Here is an 8,160-nt window from a genome sequence, read left to right on the forward strand (position 1 = left end):
ATAAAAATACTAAATAGTATCTGTTTAGAGCTAAAACTGTCACTGAAAATTGCTATCTAGTTAAAAGACAGCACAGTAATAAAACAAGAGAGAAGGAGAAAATAAATTCAAGTTGAAAACACAAATTGTGCAAAGCTGGTAGTAGGCAAGGGTTCATAAAGGACACAGGTGTTAGGCCAATTAGGTTGAATATTTTATTTTGTAGCAAAGAAGTAGGGGAGAATTCAGTGTGTAGAGACTGTCATTGATTGAGCCGGGAACAACAAACGGGCTTGCAAGTGATATTTCAACTTGCAGTCAAACAAACAGAACACTTCTGAGCGTGAGGATCTTGATCTTTCAGATACCTCCCCTTCTACCAAAACAGAGGACTAGACTGACAATGGGACCCTCTCAGGTTTTCAGATACACACGTGGGTAAATGAAAGGCTGCACCCCAGACAGGTGTGTACTCAGAGAGGGGAGGCAAGGCCGGCCCTCCTGCCCAGCATGTAAAAGGTGATGCTCACTGCTCTGTGATGGTGCCTGGGCGATGGTCTTGAGTCTGCCGGCTCTGGTGCTCATCAGCAGTGCTGTTTGTGATGAGGAGGATGGATTTAGCCCATTAGGCTCCCAGACCCATTGAGAGTGGTTAAACCTCTGCTTAGGGGGCAGATGTGACAAATCGCCACCATCAGTTAGTGGTGGGTCATGATCCTGTATTAGGGTGAGGCAGTCTCAGACTTTCGGGGGGCCAGGGAGTGTGTCCTGGATGATTCTAGAATGTGCCACTTTTGTACTGATGCAGACTCCATTTTCACTGACAATCATTGCTCTGAAGATAGATGCAAAACTCACAATTTAAGTCCTGGAAGAACAAGACAGGCTACTTCCACGTTTCTCAAACATTTTAAACTGGAGTCCACAGTAAAGAAACGTATTTTACATCGCGGCCCACCGTACTTGGTCTCATCTTCTCTTTCTCACACACAAACACTGAATCAAAACTTCCATCTAAAAAAAAAAACCCATGATGTTCTCAGTTATTTTTTATTCAATTTATTATTTTATTTTTAAAAATTGTGACATTAATGAAATTAATTTTCTTGCCTGTTAACAGGTAATGACTCAACATTTGAAGAATACTGAGCTATTTTACATCCGTTGGTACCATTCACTAGGGGGCATGAGTGTGTTACCAACACGAGAAAACTTGCCTTTAGCTCCCCCTCACCCTCAGGCTTTGCTCTTGCCCTCGGCCTGCACTGCAGCTAGCCAACTGCTTTCCTTCACGTTCTCGTTTAAAAGTAACCTCCACGTTCCCTGACACCTTGTTTGACTTTGTGATCCCCTCAGCACTCACCATGCTCTTCCTGCTTTATTTTCCTCAATGGTGCTCTGTGCTGTAACATTCTGCATTAATATTTCTCTGTAGTGTTACAGTAGAATCACCATCAGGTGCACTAAATGACTTTCCTGTCGTTCATGTGTTGTCTGTCGCTTTCCACTAGGGTGTTAGCTCCACAGGGGAATTGCTGTTGTTTTATTCACCATTGTATCTCCATGGCCTAAAACAGAACCTGGCACATAGTAGGCACTCAATATATATTTGTTGGGTAAATTAATAGTTGACTGAATGAATACATAAAAAAAAATCTTATACCTTAAAAGAAAGATTGTATAGTAGGGAAAGTATTTAAATGTAAATCTAAATTTTATTTGTTCCTCCAAGAACTCTTAAGAGGGTTTGATTTGTTACCTGGAGATGCATATATTTAAATCCCCTGTCTTCTCCCAGCTCTCCCATAACTCAGCAGCTGTGTAAACTTCTCCTCCCCGTCACCCCCACTCTTGATGTGCCCACCTAGGTGAGCCATGAGCTTTTCTCCTTCTGTCCTCCTTCCTGTGGCCAGGATTTCCTCTACGTATTTTTATCCCCCTTCTGTACCAGGTGGCAGTGGCCACCAGCAGCCCCTGGGTACTGTGTCACCACCTCTCTCATTTCCTGTGGAGCCACCTCATGAAAGACATGCTCTGGACTTCAATAAATCAGGGACAGCAAAATGTTATGCTGGAAGAAATTTTCTGTTAAAAAATACTGGGAAAACCCAGTATTTCTTCACATTTATTCTTATGGATTATTAATTACTGTAAGTACTGTTACCTTTGCCTTTTCTTTGACACTTTTCAGGGCCTGGAGAAACTTACTTCTTTCTCTCTTAATAGAGGCTACTAATGATTGTGGCTTAGCTTCCTTTATTTCAGAGGGACAGATGGCTGTGGTTTTCGACTACCATGTGAACTGGCATGCCGTTGTCAGGTGTGAGATGGAGTACAGGTAATTTGTTATAATGGTTAAGATCATAATGTTTGTGAATAATCTTCATTTTAGTCAATCAGCACGAATTCATGTTTATCTTTAGAATAATGTCACTCTTTGCCTTTGCACATTCTAATTAGACTGAGAGAGAGGGAACCCAAATTACCAATAGTTATGAATTGTTACAGCAATGCCATTAAAGTGAAAACGCTGTGAATTTGCATGGAAAGTCTGTTAGTGGACGGAATGGAGTGCCGTGTACATCACACTTGCATATCTCAAACATGTGGGCATAACATTTTGCGTGCTTTCTAAAGAAATGGACCCAGACATTTCTACAGATCCCCTTGTTTACTAGAGAATTAAAGGAAAGAAAAATAGTTCCTTGTGGAGTGGGGTCCAGAGCTTATATTATTTACAGATGTGTAGAGGGAATTAGGTATTGTTACTATACTTGTTTCTTACACGCCATGTTCCCCCACAATACACTTCTCCGGCTTGATTACATTGTTACCGTCTATAGCAAAGAATCAAAATATTCACTTAAATTTTGTCATTGGAGTACCACCAACATCATCTCTTCTTTCCTGTATTCCTGGGATCATTCCCCCGTTTACGCTCTGCCTTACTTGCCGTTCTCAACTTGTGGGTTGTGACCCCTTTGGGGGTAGAATGACCGTTTCACAGGGGTTACCTAAGACCCTTCTACATATCAGATATTTACATTATGATTCATAACAGTGGCAAAATTACAGTTATGAAGTAGCAACAAAAATAATTTTATGGTTGGGGGTCACCACAACATGAGGAACTATATTAAAGGGTCGCGGCATTAGGAAGGTTGAGAACCACTGGTCTAAGAGCTTCTATGTAGTTTGCACTAGTAGATATTTATGTCTGCTCACTCTTTGGAGTTGCACACAATTATAGTAAGTTAAATGCATTAAATTGGAATTGAAATTTGAGTGGAAACATAGAAAGATTATCTAAATGGTATATATTTATGTAAAATAACTTCTTGATGAATTTAAGGACTTAGTTGGAAAAAAGTCTGGCCACCTTTCTCTTTTGTGTTTCATGTTCTAGTCTTAAACAATTCATTTTATCTGTACTGGCTCTGTCTAAACATTTTTTTTTTTTGACACAGTCTCACTCTGTTGCCTCGGGCTAGAGTGCTGTGGCATCACAGTTCACAGCAACCTTAAGCCCCTAGGCTCAAATGATCCTCTTGCCTCAGCCATCCAAGTAGCTGGGACTATAGGTATGCGCCCCCATGCCTGGTGAGTTTTTCTATTTTTAGTAGTAGAGATGGGGTGTTGCTCTTTTCAGGCTGCTCTTGAGCTCTTGACTTTGGGAGATCCACCTGCCTCGGATTCCCAGAGTGCTAGGATTATAGGTATGAGCCACTACGCCTGTCTGTGTGTAATACTGGCTGGGCAAAGATAGTTATCCTGAGGGCTCAGCATGTTCGTGTTTCTTCAACCTAAGGAAGATTATTACTGAAAGCATTCTCACATCTGATGCAAAAAATTAATAAAAGTGTACTTTTAATATGAATTATATTCCTTAGTGACATGACTCTGACAGTGAATGTGTGATTTTTTTTTAAAAATTTTAATTAATTAATTTATTTATTTGTAGAGACATTGTCTCACTTTATGGCTCTTGGTAGAATGCTGAACGCCTGGTTATCCTTTGTTGTGGCTTGGCCGGGACCAGGTTTGAACCCGCCACCCTCGGTATATGGGGCCGGTGGCCTATTCACTGAGCCACAGGCACCACCCAATGTGTTTTATAGTTTACCAGTGATTTCTGGTAAACTATACCAGATATTGCACTTGGGAAGGTAAAGATGAAATAAGGCTTCAGTATCTGACCATATAGGATCCTTCTATCATGGAACATCCAGATTCTTTATAATTTTTAATTCTCTGTGAGTCTCACAAGAAGTAAGAGAGCTATTGTAGGAACCCTCTCTTCATGCAACAAAGTAAAACAGAAAAGGAGGGGCACGGTTCTCATGAAGGAAAATGTCTGTATCTTCAAGATAATCCAGTTCGGCCCATCTGAAAGAGCTGAACTGGAGCTGAATCTGAAACAGTTTCTGAAGCCTCAGATATTGAAGAGGAGAAGAAACTAACAATCTAACCATAGAAGACATTTAAAAAATAAACTTACTACATCAGAATCGAGAAGTTCTTTTAATCTAAAGTGAGGAAAAAGTAAGTAAACGCAAAAATTATAAATTAGGAAAATTTACTTGCATAACACAACCAGTGAAGGATTAGTAATTAGACGATTTAAAGAACTCTATAAAACTGCTCAGTTGAGAAATGAGAAAAATGGTATGAAAAACATTTTTCTGAAGAAGAAATATGAATGGCTAAATAATATGAAAAGAAGCTCATTAACCAGGAAAAGGCAAATTAAGACCTCACTGAAATACATTTTTACCTGCTAGATTGGAAACCCCCCCCTCAACCCCTCCCCGGGAAGTTTGTTAATACCATTTGCTGGTGAGGATGTGGCATCAGCAGGAATGGTTACTTAGCTTGTAATGCCAAACATTTCACAGCTTATGTCCTTATTATTCCACTCTTAAGCATATACTCTAGAAACTCTTGCAGTTATGCACCAGAAAACATGGGCAACAAAATTCAGAAGCATTCGGAAGCATTGTCTGTGTAGCAAAAAAGGCTGGAAAAAATGCAAATGTTTATCAACAGAGTGATAGATATAGTCCATAGTATTTTCTCACAAAAGAATATTAATCAATAATGAAAATGAAACAATTACATCAGAAGCAGAATATGGTTGATATTTAGAAATCACCTATAATCTATACTATTTGTGTATATTTTAAAGAGCCCTCCTCTAACTGGGTCTTGGGTTGAATGTGTGCCATTGTACAAAATATAGCTATTGTGGCACCTTTGGAATAGAAAAAGATCTTAAATCATCTTGTCAACCTCTTAAAAAGAACTTATGATTTCTGGAATATTGAACAGAATTAGCAATTAGATGCTTGCCATTTTTCCTCCATGGTCCTGATATTAGTATTCTAGGTATGAATTTTTTGTGCTGTAGGAATGGATGTGGGTCTGGCTGAGTCAGGGAGCGCAGGAACACACCGCAGTGAGCTGCAGGGGCAGGTCTAGACCGTGTTGATACCTGAGGGAAACGAGCAAAGCAGCTAGTTGGGAGTACGCCACAAAGTTACTTTCCAAAGTAGATTAAGCAAATACTGAAAACATGGCACTTTCTTGAGGCAACCGGCTTAAACCGGGCCTGACAGCTTTAAGACAGCTTTAGCTGTCCTGTAATCCCCTGCAGCCAGCTGTGGCCCCCAAATCCTGGCCTCATGGATGTTACAGTATTAACAAGACGCGGGTTGTACAAAGACACCACATTGTGCACAGGCTTAGTCTGTTTCAGCGTAAACGTGACAACTCAGTAAAGAGCCCCGCGCTGCCCACCGGGAAGGGCGTTGAGGCAGCTCCATGGTGGGGGGCGAGGATCTTATCCCTGGGGAACTCCTGTACCCCCCAGGAGTGAGCGCCCCGTGTATGTAACTTTTGATAAACCCATCTAACTCTGGACTGGTCTGAGCCCCTGATTGGTCTCTCAGCGCCATCTCGGTTTGGAGGGTGTTTTTTGGTACCATCCATCCCAAGACACTCCTGAAAGAGCGCCCACCTCATCTCTTTACCGGAGAGGGAGCCCCCTCCCCGGTGCTGTGAGTGTTTCTCAGCCAAGCGCCAGCTCCCTTTCATCCAGGTGGAAAACACTTTGGAGCCCTCATGCTCCTGAGCTCCCGGTGATCAGACCAAGGATAGATTTTGGCTGAAACCACGTCTTTGCTTATCTTCTTCCCTGCCCCTCCCACCTCCTCAGGGAACCTCTCATCACAAGCCCTGCTGTCTGGGGCTCTGCTTCTGGGGAACCTGACCCAGGGCAGAACTTGGGGAGCAGCAGTCCTCAGTGATTTAACCACCTCGTCCCTTCTCATCGCCCTGCCCTGAGGAACAGATCACTCTGCACAGGGTGAAAACGTGTTTGATTTGCTTTCAGGCCCTTCTTCTTTTTGAAACCCAGACAGATGCAAAGTCAGCTTGTAAATTATGTATATTATGTTTTCAACTGATTTCAGGGCAATTTAATCACTCTTTTCGTGGCACTGTTACTATTATTTTGCCCAAATTTTTGAGGGAAAAATAAGGATGTACATTATACATGGGTAGACCAGCTGGCCTCTGGGGGCCACTGCACCCTCCTGCCAGGCCTCACTGGGCATGTGGGGCTCCACTCCGGGAGGATCTGGGATTCCGTGGGAGTGGGCCAGAGCAGCCTGCCCAGTGCCATGATCAGGAGAGTTGTGGTGCTGAGGCCATTAAGGCTACTGCAGCCCTGCCTGCCAAGGGCCAAGGCCTGAGGCCTGCCGGCTTGGAGGGAACTGGGGGCCTCCACAGGCCAGAGGGACACACCTGGCTTCTCATGTGCTGAGCAGCCTCCAAAGCTCCTGCCCACTATCCGTGTATGTGGCCATCTCAGCTGTGGCCCCTGTAGTGGCAGAGAAAGAAGGGATCCTGGGCCGGAGGGAGGGAAGGAAGGGGCAGCCTTCACAGGGAGGGCTGCAGGAGGGCTGTGCAATTTGCGCGTTTACCAGTGGAGCATTAGCCTTCCCCAGGTCTGCCTCTTGCAGCCAGACCCTGCCACTTGCTCTCCGGGTGGTTTCCTGGAAGTTTGAACCAGAAACACCAGCATGGCACACAGGAGTGCATTTACACTGCAGAATACAGGGCTGTCTGTCTTTGACTTGAGTTAGTTGAAAATATTTTTTCTGTCCTAACTTTCCTTTCCAGATTTTTTCACCAGTAATTTATAGATGTTTAGACTGGGAGCATGGAGTATCAGAAATATCTCTTAGGATGGGAACAGTTTAATTTAACCTCAAGGCTGGTGAATGGTAGGGGAGTGAATCTTGCAAGTGCTAGTTATCTGAGAAACCCATGTATCTGCTCCCTACTGGAAAAGAGAAACTAAACCAGAGTGGTTATGTTCCTTCTTCCAAATCCTGAGCAAGTGCTTCCTACTGGCAGACACTAAATGAATTTGGAATATAGGGTCGGAAGAGTAGGGAAGGGTGTTCCTTGGTTTCCATCTCCTGTAATACAGAGGAGAGCCTGGAAGAGTGTCCGGGAGGTCTGGGAAGGAGGGAGATGCTACTGGCACAGGTTTGGGAAGCTTGTGGCTTTAGTTTTTGTTACGTTTGAGGAATTTAATGATTTTCCCCTTTTATCTCCTCCTTGACTGAACTGTTTAATATCCACGCCTTTGTGTGGGGATGACAATTTTTATTGGAGTTGAGTTCTACCTTTATTGTCTTGTGGTCTGAGAAGATACAAGGTATAACTTCAATTTTTCTTTTTTTTATTGTTCAGGTTCATTTTTTTTTAATTGTTCAGGTTCTTTTTTTTTTTTTTTTTAATTGTTCAGGGTACAAATAATTAGGTAGCACTGTTTGCACTCGTTAGGTAAAGTCCCTCTAATAATTGTGTCCTGCCCCCTAATTTAAATTTTTTTAAATTTTATTGAGGTTTGATTTGTATCTTTGGATGTGACCTATTTTGGAGTATGATCCATGGTCTGATGAGAAGAATATATATTCTTTAGCTTTGGGATGGCATGTTCTGTATGTGTCTATTAAGCCCAATTGTTTTAGGGTCATGTTTAAGTCCCTTGTTTTTTTGGTTAGCTTTTTCTTTTGAGACAGAGCCTCAAGCTGTCCCCCTGGGTAGAGTGCCGTGGCATCACAGCTCACAGCAACCTCCAACTCCTGGGCTCAAGTGATTCTCCTGCCT

Source organism: Otolemur garnettii, unplaced genomic scaffold, assembly GCF_000181295.1.
Source record: "Otolemur garnettii isolate 467f Iridium unplaced genomic scaffold, OtoGar3 scaffold00107, whole genome shotgun sequence".
Lineage (NCBI taxonomy): Eukaryota > Metazoa > Chordata > Mammalia > Primates > Galagidae > Otolemur > Otolemur garnettii.